Raw genomic sequence first — 15,965 nt, 5'->3', positions numbered from 1 at the left:
TGAGTGAAAAAATAAAGGACAAGTAAAAAGTCATAAAACCTTGACAAATTTATCAATTTATCATAGCAGAACATGAAAAGGCAAAAAAAAAACTATTTTAGGAAAAAAAGATGCATAAATATGTTTAAAGAAGGTATTAAAAACAGTAAGAACATGGATGGATTAAAAAGTGCCACAGGTGGCTCTAAAAGGAATAGAAAATCTGAGGAGTACTACAATAACTAAAGAAAATTTATTTTTAGGTAAAATGTCATTTTTCCCAAGAGAAGAAAATTGGACCTAGATGATTTTTACCTAAAGTGAAATAGGTAGTTTCAGTCTTACACATCTTTTCCTCAGAAAATAGCAGAAAGAGGAATTATTCTACATGTTTTCTGTAACCTATAAAACTTAGAAATCAATGCCCAACCCTCCCATTCATGACACTTATTAGGTGCAAATAACCTAAACAAAATAATAGCAAACACCCATGACTGGTGTGTAAAATTAAAATATATATATATCTTCATCAGCTTGGTTCCAAGAATGTTTGTTTAGTTCATCATGGAAGGAAGGAAAGCATAATATTTATCCACAAAGTTAATGAATTAAAGGAGGGTCATAAATGCACATAGACAATCATCTTAAAATATATGGAAAAAACAAGAAATAGAATGCAATAACCATACATTCTAAACAAAACAAAACAAAAACAAACACAAAGAAATAAAACCTCCTAGCAAACTAGGAAGAAAAATGTGCCCTCTCCAACTGACTAAGGATGCATTAAACAAACATCAGCAAAATTACAGCATACGTAATTCTTAGTAGTGAAAAACTAGAGTTAATTAACAAAACTATAAGGCACTTGGAAAGAAAAGTATGTGAAAAGGAACTTAGAAAGAAAAATACTTGAAAGTCCTGTATTTCATTAAAGAAGATCTATAGAAATTTAGAGCTATAGCTATGTGTGTCATCAGGAAGGCAAAAATATCATAAAGCCAGCCTTTCCAAATCGATATGTATACATGATTCAGTGCAATGTGTTACGAATTCCAGTGAGAGCTGTTCATAAAAATTGAAAGCTGATTCTAAAATTTATAAGTACTAAGATTATTCAGACTTGTAAGAGAACAATGAAAGATCCTTGCTCTACAATTTATCAAGGCTTATTGTATAAGTGACCTTATTATTTCCAGTATATAAATATGACTCTTCTAGTCAAACTATTATACTTTGTTTTCACTTGTTCCCAAATTTCTCAGCCAGGTATTTACTCACCTTTTGAAAGCAAACAAAAGCAATCTGTTCTAGAAATCAGAGGTATGAACAATTTTATTAATTGTAATCATGAGTATCAGCAGCCTTAATAGTCCCCCTGTAAGTAATTCTTTGCTCATTTTCTGAGCAGGCAGATTTAGAAGTAACCTTAAGTGAAGTCAGAGGAAAAAAAAACGTTTTGTTAAAGAGAATTCTGAAAAGACTACATCTTGAAGAAGAGCTAGAGTAATAGCATAAGCATTTGGCTGCTTTCAATGATCACCTTCTCACTGTCTGATGTCTGTCTTGCTCCTGCTGGCCTTTGGAATGAACGGCCTTGCACACATTTCATTCTTGAGTATGGGAAACTGAATCCTTTTAGATGGAAATAGACTCTCTCCATGTCTATGCAATCTTATTTCATATCCCCAATGTACAATTACTATTTGATCACTTAATGATTAAAAGCCCAGCATTTGTCTATACAAATTTGGGTTGTAGATACTGGTTTGTCTGTAGACTCACTACCATTATGTGTTCTATAGGGAAGATGAACCGAGTCTCACCATACTGTGAATGTGACTAATGATCTGAGGGGCAGGCACTGTCAGGGGCGACGGCAGGAGTTACTGATCAGGAGTTATAATAAACAGAATGTCAGAGTCAGCTGAATGTCATTACTGATGCAAATTGAGTAACTGCTATTTACTAAAAGTAGGATCACATATAAAAACTGTAGCTTTAATTCCAGATTAATAACTGAAAACCCACTGTAGCTGTATAGCCACTTATGGCCTACCTGCATGCATTCTGGTGTTTTCTGCTTAATAATAAGAGTATCTAATTCTTTATTTTTTAACTGGTAAGTTCCTTTTGGTTTCTATTTCTTATTTCCCATACTTCTTGGGTTGGTACTTTACCCTTTGGATGTCAATCACTTGTAAAAAGTGAACATAATCATGTGTTAGAAGCGTTTTGCTATGGCAAAACCTAGATAATGTTCCTGAGGTTTTTAAGGCAACATTTCTGTTGTTGCTATTACCATTATTGGCTTATTTTTTCATGCTTCATTTCTAGAAATTAGTTTTAAGTCTTTTTGATGGTAGAAGAAATAAAATATACTGGAATCAGAAAAAAATTAAATATGAATTCTCTTTCTAGAACTCTTTGGGATATAAACTTTGGAAAGTTATTATTTCTATGCCTTATTTGTGTAAGTAAGAATTATTGGACTTGTCAAACTGTGTTTAAATCAGTCCCGTAAACTTTAAGAGACTGAGCCTGGGATTAAAATGCACATTTTAATCCTTTCTGAAAATCAAAATCAAACGGAAACAGAAGCAAGATATTTATATATAGCATGCTGAAAATTCTATACATGTGATTTTCAGTACAAACTATCCTATATAAAAGTCATCCATGTTTCATGCAATACCAATGTCAGCAGAGTGTCCCCTGTGGCGGTAGTAACAGTGCAAGTTGTATTCTAGTGCAAATACAAGCTTGTTGCTACAGTATTTAGTTTCCTATAGCTTGGAAAACAATCTATTTCTTCCAGTGAGTTTGTTTGAGAAATCTGAAATGTGCATGGCACTATGTCTAGAGACATGGAACAAGGAAATATGCCACTCCTCTAGAGTTCCCACTATCAAGATGGAATGAAGAAAAAAAGAATTAATATTTTTTCAAATTTTTGTCTTAAAAATCGTGACTTCAGTGTTTATTTCTTTTACCCCAAAGTCACTATTATTTAAATATTTTCCCTTATGAAAATATATATTGTTTATTAATATATGTAGCAAAATTTGCTAAGGAATTCAGTAGATTTCTAATCTAAATATTCATATTCTAAAGTTAGCATTAAATACTTGTCAAATATCTAAATAGATCAATGCAAATGCTCTTGTCCATAGAATAAAGCTTATTTTCCCCAAAATATGGTTTCATTCTTTTTCTTTATGAAAATGCATTCATGACAAAAAACCTTACATACTATTATGATAGTAAATTGCAGTAATCATGAATTTAATTAAATAATATTTGTAGCTGTCCAAGAATCATAAATACCCAGGCATATATTTATGTATTTATGCATTTTATACTTTTGCTGTGTTTCTTTGATTTCTGTTAAAAGATTTCATTATAGGCAAGTCTCAACAAAATAGTCTGCACTCTTATAATTAAATCATTACTGTGAACTGATGCTAAAACTTTAAAAAATACTAGGCTAATATTGTGTTTATTCATAAATGTGTTTCTACCAGTTCCTTAAACAATTAAATAAAAATAAGATTTACAAGCAAGAATTCAAATAAAACTTAAATTTTCCATCCAGTATATATATATATTTAGAAATGAAGGTAGTTTTGTTATTTCTACTTATATTTTAATATTTTCATTTACGAATACCATATTTAATTTTTAGGCAAAAGACTGAGATATATCAATTGATAAATAACAGACATTCCTTATTAATATGAATATTTAATCTGTTTATGGACTTTTTTATAAATAAAACTATCACTATTCTTAGTACATGTCTGGTGCTCCTCATATGCCCCTTTTCTCTTCTTCCTTCCCTTTTACATATCTTGTTTTTTAATTTTAAAATCAAATACTCTATGAAAGATAATTTGTTATCATGAGTAAGGTTGTGTATCTCATGCCAAATGATTAGTGCCTTTCCTATGACCAAATAAAAAGGTTTGAAAATAAACATTCTGTGAAATTTACATGATAGAACATTGAACTGACCCTACCTGTTGTAGATCACTTATTTCATACTAGTTAAAAAATGCTGATATTTTTCTAGAAGCACTTTCAAAAAATAGAAAGCATTTGGAAAAATATCACCCAAAATTCATTCCAGATATTTACCCTTTTTTTTTCTTTGGTCAATTTATGGTATGAAATCTTAGTAATGACCCAACCATCAAAGAGATCCCACACTGAAGTGATTTACTTAAATAATTTTGATTCTCTTAAGGATATTATTGTTACCCAGTCATCTATAAATTCCCTAACAATTCCCAATATGCCTTAGATACTGTTGTCTAATACTAAAATAAATTGGAAGCTTCAAAAGTTTAAGTCATGCATTAGATTTTTGAAATAAACATTGTCTTTTTCTGTAAATCAGAACTGTAAAGTCAAAGTAATGCACTCTTTGTGAAATTGCATTGGTGTGATGAATTTGCTATTGATTATGAGATAAACTGACAAATAGCCTTTTTTTAATCTCTGCTAAAATTGGTCTTTTAACTGTATGAAAGATTCTAACAAATGTAATATTTATTTTTTAACTTTTCAATAGCACAGTTTTAACATTTCTCATCTTGGTCTATTCATGCACAATGCCTATTTGTCTAGGTGAACTCTTCCAGTTTTCATCTCTGTATAGTTCTCAAAACTTGATTTGTGATCAACTATTATTCTGTCCTTTGCACCTATACTTACAATCATATATTCTGTGCTTCCTAGAAGTTCACTAATAGTAGCAAACATCATTTTACATTCTTTTTCTTTTTCTGGCTGAGCAAGTAAGAATAACTAACATTTTCTTATCAGGTACAATCAGCATCTGTAAGTGGTTTTATTAATTACAGCAAACCAGCTAACATAGGAAATCAATAACAAAAGTGATACATACGTGTTTTAAACATTTGCATCAAAATATTTGAATGCCTAATCATTCACCAATCTCTAAACCCTGGATGTAGAGAAAAATGCATCATCTCTGAGAAACAATATGCTGCTTAAGATCAAGGTCACTATCCTTGAAAAAAAACACATGCACTTCATCATCCATGAGCCCAGCATTGATTTATTTCAAGTGAAGGATGGATGTGAAGATATGTTCAAAACAGTTTAACTACAGCAACATATTTATAAAATACCCTGAACTTTTATAATTGTCTCATTTTTCTTCTAAATTGCAATATATTTTTAGCATATCACTTTTATCAAGTTTCAGGAAAACTTTAAACTTAAACTGCACAAATCCTGCATCCATTATGTACTTATATTATATATTTTGGTGTAATATTTAGATAAATTACATAGTTACAATGACAAGTTTAACAGGCTTGAAATGGAACCCAAGAACAAAGAGTTTGTACTTTGGCCAGGAAATAGCAACTGATACCAGGCTCACCTACTGTCCTAAATGGCTATAAAACTAACAAAATTTTTGAAGCTGTTCTCAGATATTGGGAAGCAGACAGTGGAAAATTATGTTCCTCAAGGGAAGAGAGACACATGGGTGTTCCCCAGGATTCCTTCCAGCTTTGATAACACATTTATCGTGACCAAGTGCTGTATATCCAGGAAGTTTGTTATATTCCAGGAAGTGGGGTATATCCCAGGCTGGGTGTTTAACACTTAAAAACCTAAAAATCAATAAATATACCCATCCTCCCTAGTCCATTCTTGGGTTCTATGATTCTGCTACTGTTTTGTTCCTTCAGTTTTTCTTTGTTCTTATACTCCACATATGAGAGAAATCATTTGATACTTGTCTTTCTCCACCTGGCTTATTTCACTGAGCATAATACCCTCTAGCTCCATCCATGTTGCTGCAAATGGTAGGATTTGTTTTCTTCTTATGGCTGAATAATATTCCATTGTGTATACGTACCACATCTTCTGCTGATGGACAGTGACTGTAATGGGGTGTGTGTGGGGGGGAATTGGTGAAGGGGGGAGCCTGGTAAACATAATGTTCTTCCTATAATTGTGGATTAATGATAACAAAATAACAAAAAAAATCAATGAATATAATTTACTACACACACATTAATTATTTCAATGGATGCAGAAAAATTTAACAATACATAATACCTGTTTTTGATTCAATGAGGAGGAAAGGAAGCTTTTATCAAACTAAGAACAGAACAGACTTCCTCAGCCTGAATAATTATACTAAAACCTACAACTATCTTGGTTATTAGTGAAAGACTGAGTGCTTTAACCTAAGGATCAGATAATAGTCAGGGATACATGCTCTCAGCTCTTCTGAACATTTTATTAAAGGTTATACAGTGTAATTAAACAAAAAAAGAAATAAGTGTTATGTCAATTGTAAAGTAAGGAACAATTTATCTTTCTTCACAGACTGCATGATCATTCGCATGGAAAATATCAGATAATCTATAAAAAGCTGTTAGAATATGAGAGTTAGCAATATCCCAGGATACAAGTTCATATTAACATGTATTTCTATAAAAATACAAATAAACATTTAAATATCAAATTTATGTTACATAAAAAAGTGATCAAATCACATATGTCCAATATATGTATGCTGAAATCTCAAAATATTTCTAAGAGAAATTTTAAATACCCAGATAACTGGAAACATATGTTCATGGATAAAAGACTCAAAATTTTTGAAATGTCCATTCTTCCAAAACTGAACTTCCAGTCTATGCAATACCAAGCAAAATCCTAGCTTACACTGTTGAAGAATTGACAAGTTGACTGTAAAACTTATATTGAAGAAAAGTGCGTTAAATTAGTCCAAATAATTCTGGAAAAAGAAGACAACTTTTGAACTCACATTCTCTGATTTAAAGTGTTACTATGTTACCACAATAATCAGTAAAATGGGATTCGTACAGGATTATCTATGTTTATTGATATATATGTATATATAATTTTGATATATATCATATATAATTTTGGATCAGAATACAAGTTTTGGATTGGTAAATGCCTAATCATGTGTGTGTCTGTGTGTGTGTGTGTGTGTATACACACACACATATATATATGGTTAATGTGTGTGTATATAATATATACATTTATATACGTTGATAATGGTATGTAGACAAGAGATTTCAGAAATTAGAGATTTCAGAAATTAATCAAAATATAAGTGCTCAAGTGGTAGTGGACAAAGTTGCTATGATACCTAAATGGAGAAACAATAGCATTTATAACAAATAGCAGTTTCATTGGAAATTCATATGTAAAGTAAAATAAACTTGACCTTTACCTCTTATCATATACAAAATGGGACTCAAAGTAAACTATAGACCAAAACATAAACCCTTACTTTGGATAAATATTTTATCAATCTGTGTTTAGCAAATAATTCTCTAAAATGTGTTCAGATTCATATATAAGATAATAGAGGGGGCGGAGCCAGGATGGCGGCGTGAGTAGAGCAGTGGAAATCTCCTCCCAAAAACACATAGAGCTATGAAAATATAACAAAGAAAAATCTTCCTAAAATAGAGACCACAGGACACAGGACAGCATCCAGACCACATCCACACCTGCAAGAACCCAGCGCCTTGTGAAGGGGGTAAGATACAAGCCCCGGCCCGGCGGGACCCAAGCGCCCCTCCCCCCAGCTCCCGGCTGGTGGAAAGAAACCGGAGCGGTTTTTTTTTTTTTTTTTTTTTTTTGGTGAGTGCTTTTTGGAAGCCTTAAAGGGACAGGGACCCCATTGCTAGGGAGGCAGGGTGGCGGGACCAGTGAGCGGGTGCCTGGGACTGGCACCTGAGGACAAAGAATATCCCACGTATTTCCCTGCGGGACCGGTGGGCGGGTGCCTGAGACTGGCGCCTGAGGACGGAGGAAATCGCGCGTTTTTCCCCCTTTTTTTTTTTTCTCTTTTTGGCCAGTGCTTTTTGGAAGCCTTAAAGGGACAGGGACCCCGGTACTAGGGAGGCAGGGAGGCGGGACAGGTGAGCAGGTGCCTGGGACCAGTGCCTGAGGACAAAGAATATCCTGCATTTTTCCCTGTGGGAACGGTGGGCAGGTGCCTGAGAACGGCACTTGAGGACGGAGGAAATCGTGCATTTTTCCCCTTTATTTTTCTCTTTTTGGCGAGTGCTTTTTAGAAGCCGTAAAGGGACAGGAACCCTGGTGCTGGGGAGGCAGACCAGCAGGACCGGTGAGCGGGTGCCTGGGACCGGTGTCTGAGGACAAAGAATATCGCGCATTTTTCCCTGTGGAACCTGTGGGCGCGTGCCTGAGACCGGCACCTGAGGACGGAGGAAATCGCGCGTTTTTCCCCTTTTTTTTTTCTCTTTTGGTGGGTGCTTTTTGGAAGCCTTGAAGAGATAGGGACCCCAGTGCTAGGGAGGCAGGGTGGCAGGATTGGTAAGCGGGTGCCTGGGACCAGCGCCTGAGGACAAAGAATATCGGGCGTTTTTCCCTGCGGGACCAGTGGGTGGGTGCTTTTTGGAAGCCTTGAAGGGGCAGGGACCCTGGTGCTAGGGAGGCAGGGCAGCAGGACAAGTGAGCGGGTGCCCGGGACCGGTGCCTGAGGACAAAAAAAAATCGCGTGTTTTTTCCTCTATTTTTTTTTTTTTTTTCTGTTCCCTCTCTCATTGTTGCTGTTGTTGTTTTGGTCTGGAGAGTGGTTTTTGGAAGTCTTAAAGGGGCAGGACAGGTCACTTAGACCAGAGGCAGGGAATCTGGGGATCTCTGGGCACTCTAACCCCCTGGGCAGCAGGGAGCACAGAGGCCCCTTACAGAGATAAATAGCCTCGCGGCCGCTCCCCCTCCAATGGGGCTCCACCATTTTGGAGGAGCAGCCACAGCCAGGCCACGCCCACAGCAACAGCGGAGATAAACACCATAGCAACCAGGCAGGAAGCAGAAACCCTGTCTGCACACAGCTGCCCAGCACAAGCCACTAGAGGTCACTATTCTCCCAGGAGAGGAAGGCCACAAACCAACAAGAAGGGAAGCTCTTCCAGCGGTCACTTGTACTGGCTCTGCAAACTATCTCTATCACCATGAAAAGGCAAAACTACAGGCAGACAAAGATCACAGAGAAAACACCTGAGAAGGAGACAGACATAACCAGTCCTCCTGAAAAAGAATTCAAAATAAAAATCATGACCATCCTGACAGAGATGCAGAGAAAAATGCAAGAGCAATGGGATGAGATGCAGAGAAAAATGCAAGAGCAGTGGGATGAAGTCCGGAGGGAGATCACAGATGTCAGGAAGGAGATCACAGAAGCGAAACAATCCCTGGAAGGATTTATAAGCAGAATGGATAAGATGCAAGAGGCCATTGAAGGAATAGAAGCCAGGGAACAGAAACGTATAGAAGCTGACATAGAGAGAGATAAAAGGATCTCCAGGAATGAAAAAACACTAAGAGAACTATGTGACCAAGCCAAAAGGAATCATATTCGTATTATAGGGATACCAGAAGAAGAAGAAAGAGGAAAAGGGATAGAAAGTCTCTTTGAAGAAATAATTGCTGAAAAGTTTCCCAAACTGGGGGAGGAAATAATCAAACAGACCATGGAATTACACAGAACCCCCAACAGAAAGGATCCAAGGAGGACAACACCAAGACACATAGTAATTAAAATGGCAAGGATCAAGGACAAGGAAAGAGTTTTAAAGGCAGCTAGAGAAAAAGGTCACCTATAAAGGAAAACCCATCAGGCTAACATCAGACTTCTCGACAGAAACCCTACAGGCCAGAAGAGAATGGCATGATATATTCAATGAAATGAAACAGAAGGCCCTTGAACCAAGGATACTGTAACCAGCATGACTATCATTTAAATATGATGGTGGGATTAAACAATTCCCAGACAAGCAAAAGCTGAGGGAATTTGCTTCCCACAAACCACCTCTACAGGGCATCCTACAGGGACTGCTCTAAATGGGAGCACCCCTAAAAAGAGCACAGAACAAAACACACAACATATGAAGAATGGAGGAGGAGGAATAAGAAGGGAGAGAAGAAAAGAATCTCCAGACAGTGTATATAACAGCTCAATAAGTGAGCTAAATTAGGCAGTAAGATACGAAAGAGGCTAACCTTGAACCTTTGGTAACCATGAACCTAAAGCCTGCAATGGCAATAAGTCCATATCTCTCAACAGTCACCCTAAGTGTAAATCGACTTAATGCACCAATCAAAAGACACAGAGTAATAGAATGGATAAAAAAGCAAGACCCATCTATATGCTGCTTACGAGAAACTCACCTTAAACTCAAAGATAAGCATAGACTAAAAGTCAAGGGATGGAAAAACATATTTCAGGCAAACAACAGTGAGAAGAGAGCAGGGGTTGCAGTACTAATATCAGACAAAATAGACTTCAAAACAAAGAAAGTAACAAGAGAGAAAGAAAGATACTACATAATGATAAAGGGCTCAGTCCAAAAAGAGGATATAACCATTCTAAATATATATGCACCCAATACAGGAACACCAGCATATGTGAAGCAAATACTAACAGAACTAAAGAGGGAAATAGACAGCAATGCATTCATTTTAGGAGACTTCAACACGCCACTCACCCCAAAGGATAGATCCACTGGGCAGAAAATAAGTAAGGACACACAGGCACTGAACAACACACTAGAACAGATGGACCTAACAGACATCTATAGAACTCTACATCCAAAAGCAACAGGATATACATTCTTCTCAAGTGCACATGGAACATTCTCCAGAATAGACCACATACTAGCTCACAAAAAGAGCCTCAGTAAACTCCAAAATATTGAAATTCTACCAACCAATTTTTCGGACCACAAAGGTATAAAAGTAGAAATAAATTCTACAAATTAAACAAAAAGGCTCACAATCACATGGAGGCTTAACAACATGCTACTGAATAATCAATGGATCAATGAACAAATCAAAAGAGAGATCAAGGAATATATAGAAACAAATGACAAGAACAACACTCAGCCCCAACTTCTGTGGGATGCAGTGAGAGCAGTCTTAGGAGGAAAGTATATAGCGATCCAGGCACACTTGAAGAAGGAAGAACAATCCCAAATGAATAGTCTAACATCACAATTATCAAAACTGGAAAAAGAAGAACAAATGAGGCCTAAAATCAGCAGAAGGAGGGACATAATAAAGATCAGAGAAGAAATAAACAAAATTGAGAAGAATAAAACAATAGCAAAAATCAACGAAACCAAGAGCTGGTTCTTCGAGAAAATAAACAACATAGATAAGCCTCTAGCTCAACTTATTAAGAGAAAAAGAGAATCAACACAAATCAACAGAATCAGAAATGAGAATGGAAAAATCACGACAGACTCCACAGAAATACAAAGAATTATTAAAGACTACTATGAAAACCTATATGCCAACAAGCTGGAAAACCTAGAAGAAATGGACAACTTCCTAGAAAAATACAACCTCCCAAGACTGACCAAGGAAGAAACACAAAAGTTAAACAAACCAATTACGAGCAAAGAAATTGAAATGGTAATCAAAAAACTACCCAAGAACAAAACCCCGGGGCCAGACGGATTTACCTCGGAATTTTATCAGACACACAGAGAAGACATAACACTCATACTCCTTAATGTGTTCCAAAAAATAGAAGAAGAGGGAATACTCCCAAACTCATTCTATGAAGCCAACATCACCCTAATACCAAAACCAGGCAAAGACCCCACCAAAAAAGAAAATTACAGACCAATATCCCTGATGAATGTAGATGCAAAAATACTCAATAAAATATTAGCAAACAGAATTCAACAGTATATCAAAAGGATCATACACCATGACCAAGTGGGGTTCATACCAGGGATGCAAGGATGGTACAACATTCGAAAATCCATCAACATCATCCACCACGTCAACAAAAAGAAAGACAAAAACCACATGATCATCTCCATAGATGCTGAAAAAGCATTTGACAAAATTCAACATCAATTCATGATAAAAACTCTCAGCAAAATGGGAAGAGAGGGCAAGAACCTCAACATAATAAAGGCCATATATGATAAACCCACAGCCAGCATTATACTGAACAGAGAGAAGCTGAAAGCATTTCCTCTGAGATCGGGAACCAGACAGGGATGCCCATTCTCCCCACTATTACTTAGTACTGAAGGTCCTAGCCATGGCAATCAGACAAAACAAAGAAATACAAGGAATCCAGATTGGTAAAGAAGAAGTTAAACTGTCACTATTTGCAGATGATATGATACTGTACATAAAACACCCTAAAGACTCCACTCCAAAACTACTAGAACTGATATAGGAATACAGCAAAGTTGCAGGATACAAAATTAACACACAGAAATCTGTATCTTTCCTATATACTAATAAGGAATCAATAGAAAGAGAAATCAGGAAAACAATTTCATTCACCATTGCATCAAAAAGAATAAAATACCTAGGAATAAACCTAACCAAAGAAGTGAAAGACTTATACTCTGAAAACTAGAAGTCACTCTTAAGAGAAATTAAAGGGGACACTAATAAATGGAAACTCATCCCAAGCTCATGGCTAGGAAGAATTAATATCGTCAAAATGGCCATCCTGCCCAAAGCAATATACAGATTTGATGCAATCCCTCTCAAATTACCAGCAACATTCTTCAATGAATTGGAACAAATAATTCAAAAATTCATATGGAAACACCAAAGACCCGAATAGCCAAAGCAATCCTGAAAAAGAGGAATAAAGTACGGGGGATCTCACTCCCCAACTTCAAGCTCTACTACAAAGCCATAGTAATCAAGACAATTTGGTACTGGCACAAGAACAGAGCCACAGACCAGTGGAACAGATTAGAGACTCCAGAAATTAACCCAAACATATATGGTCAATTAATATTTGAAAAAGGAGCCATGGACATACAATGGCAAAATGACAGTCTCTTCAACAGATGGTGCTGGCAAAACTGGACAGCTACATGTAGGAGAATGAAACTGGACCATTGTCTAACCCCATATACAAAGGTAAACTCAAAATGGATCAAAGACCTGAATGTAAGTCATGAAACCATTAAACTCTTGGAAAAAAACATAGGCAAAATCCTCTTAGACATAAACATGAGTGACCTCATCTTGAACATATCTCCCCGGGCAAAGAAAACAACAGCAAAAATGAGCAAGTGGGACTACATTAAGCTGAAAAGCTTCTGTACAGTGAAAGACACCATAAATAGAACAAAAAGGAACCCTACAGTATAGGAGAATATATTTGAAAATGACAGATCCGATAAAGGCTTGACGTCCAGAATAAATAAAGAGCTCACACACCTCAACAAACAAAAAATAAATAACCCAATTAAAAAATGGGCAGAGGAACTGAACAGACAGTTCTCCAAAAAAGAAATACAGATGGCCAACAGACACATGAAAAGATGCTCCACATCGCTAATTATCAGAGAAATGCAAATTAAAACTACAATGAGGTATCACTTCACACCAGTAAGGATAGCTGCCATCCAAAAGACAAACAACAACAAATGTTGGCGAGGCTGTGGAGAAAGGGGAACCCTCCTACACTGCTGGTGGGAATGTAAATTAGTCCAACCATTGTGGAAAGCAGTATGGAGGTTCATCAAAATGCTCAAAACAGACCTACCATTTGACCCAGGAATTCCACTCCTAGGAATTTACCCTAAGAACCCAGCAATCAAGTTTGAGAAAGACAGATGCACCCCTATGTTTTTTGCAGCACTATTTACAATAGCCAAGAATTGGAAGCAACCTAAATGTCCATCGGTAGATGAATGGATAAAGAAGATGTGGTACATATACACAATGGAATACTACTCAGCCATAAGAAGTGGAAAAATCCAACCATTTGCAGCAACATGGATGGAGCTGGAGGGTATTATGCTCAGTGAAATAAGCCAAGCGGAGAAAGAGAAATACAAAATGATTTCACTCATCTGAGGAGTATAGGAACAAAGGAAAAAAGGAACAAAACAGCAGCGGAATTACAGAACCCAAAAATGGACTAACAGGTACCAAAGGGAAAGGAACTGGGGAGGATGGGTGGGCAGGGAGGGATAAGGGGTGGGGAAGAAGAAGGGGGGTATTAAGATTAGCATGCATGGGGGGGGAGGGAGAAAGGGGAGGGTGGGCTGCACAACACAGAGAGGACAAGTGGTGACTCTACAACATTTTGCTAAGCTGGTGGACAGTAACCGTAATGTGGTTGTTAGGGGGGACCTGATATAGGGGAGAGCATACTAACCATAGTATTCTTCATGTAAGTGTAGATTAAAGATTAAAAAAAAAACAGAAAAAGAAAGAAAGAAAGAAAAGGGGGATTACTCCTTAATAGGATAAAACTATTGGTAAATCAAAGATCAACGTATGCTTTAAATATCCTTAATGTTGATCACTTAAAGGGTGTCAGATGATCAGCTATGGAGGTACTCTTTTCTGATAATATTCCTTTCTCTTAATAAAAAAAAAAAAAAAACAAAGCAGTTCCTGTGTGCTGACTTCCAATGAGTTCTGCACAGTGGTATAGAGGGCATGTCAAAGTGTGGGCAAAGGGTCTGTTTGTGTCTATGCAGAAGATCAAGGCCTAGCTTGGATACCCAGAAAATGAACTAAGATACGATATGAGGAGGAGCTTCCGGCATCAGCACTCTCTGGAGGACTAGTGCCGGGGGATGATCATCAAAAAGCCTCCACAGGGATCCGGACGATGCTGCAGTTGTGGCTGCATCCAGCCCACCGTCTCCTGGACTTGCCATAGGAATGAGGAGGGAGATGTCTAGGCTGGCATGTGCATACAGTGAGACAACGAATTTGACCGGATCTGTACTGTTGGAACTCAACCAGGAGTTGGGAGGGGTGCAAGTTGTAGCACTCCAAAATCTTATGACTATAGACTATCTATGGTTAAGAGAACATATGGGATGTGCACAGATCCCAGAAATGGGCTGCTTTAATCTGTCTTATTTTTCTCAGACTGTTCAAGTACATTTGGACAAAATTCATCACATCATAGACAAATTTTCACAAATGTCTAGGGTGCCTAAATGGTTTTCTTGGCTTCACTGGAGATGGATGGTAATTATAGATTTGCTTTGTTTATGTCACCGTATTCCTATTATGTTAATATGTGTGTGCAAATTAGTTAGTAGTTTAAAACCTATACATACTTAAGGTACTCTACAAGAAGATATGTCAAAGAAATAATCAATCCTCCCATGTTTCCTTCCATATGCTACATCTATAGCTTTTCTTCTTCCTTCCTAATTACAACCCTTAAATAGAATTCGTGCCTCATATCGAATTTACCAAGTATCATAATTCCTCCAGGTGGTAAAGATACCTCGAGACAAGTGCTGGGCATAGAAGCCACAGGGCATAAATCTTCAAAGAAGTAAAAAGCTAACCTTTTCAAACAATATGGCTTCTCTCTCACTTTCCAACTTTACATTTCCCTGTATGGCCCCGGAAAATGACTGGTTAGCCAGAGACGGGTAAGATTCCTCAAGGGAGGAACAACCTAAGACAGGCACAGTCACAGGGGGGCCATCAGGTGAGAATTTGGGGATCAACAGAGGTGAGGCTCAGAACCTCACCCCCCCCTGCTTTGAGAGAAATCTTCTGCATCCGTGGATGTTTTGCTGCCCTTGTCTAGCCTGGATTAATACTTAGTCCATAGGCACACAACTGATCATCTGATCGTCTACATTTGCCCTCTTACAGCACTAAACCATGTTTTCTACCTTTATATTGCATCTACCTACCACTTCAGCATTTTATTAAAAATAAAAATAATAATAATAATAAAGGGAGAAATGTGGGATCAACATGTAAATCAAGTACAAAAATCAAACGAATATTCATATTTGACCTGATTGTTTATAGGTCATAATGCATGATCAAAACCGAAAGTTGCTGTGATGAATGCCCTTGTACTGTTCACCATGTAAGAATTTATTCACTATGTAAGAATTCGTTCACCATGTAAGAACTTGTTCGTTATGCTTCAGAAGATTGGAGACTGA

The 15,965-nt window shown here is 36.9% G+C and overlaps 1 protein-coding gene across 4 annotated transcripts in view; it reads right to left on the bottom strand.

The window, feature by feature from the left end:
* Window positions 1-15,965, bottom strand: part of CDH18 (cadherin 18) — a 1,048,863-nt gene that overhangs the window by 45,877 nt on the left and 987,021 nt on the right. The window lies entirely within an intron of this gene.

The sequence above is a fragment of the Manis javanica genome, chromosome 1 (assembly GCF_040802235.1).
Source record: "Manis javanica isolate MJ-LG chromosome 1, MJ_LKY, whole genome shotgun sequence".
Taxonomy (NCBI): Eukaryota; Metazoa; Chordata; class Mammalia; order Pholidota; family Manidae; genus Manis; species Manis javanica.
This window is presented reverse-complemented; position numbering and strand designations above follow the sequence as displayed.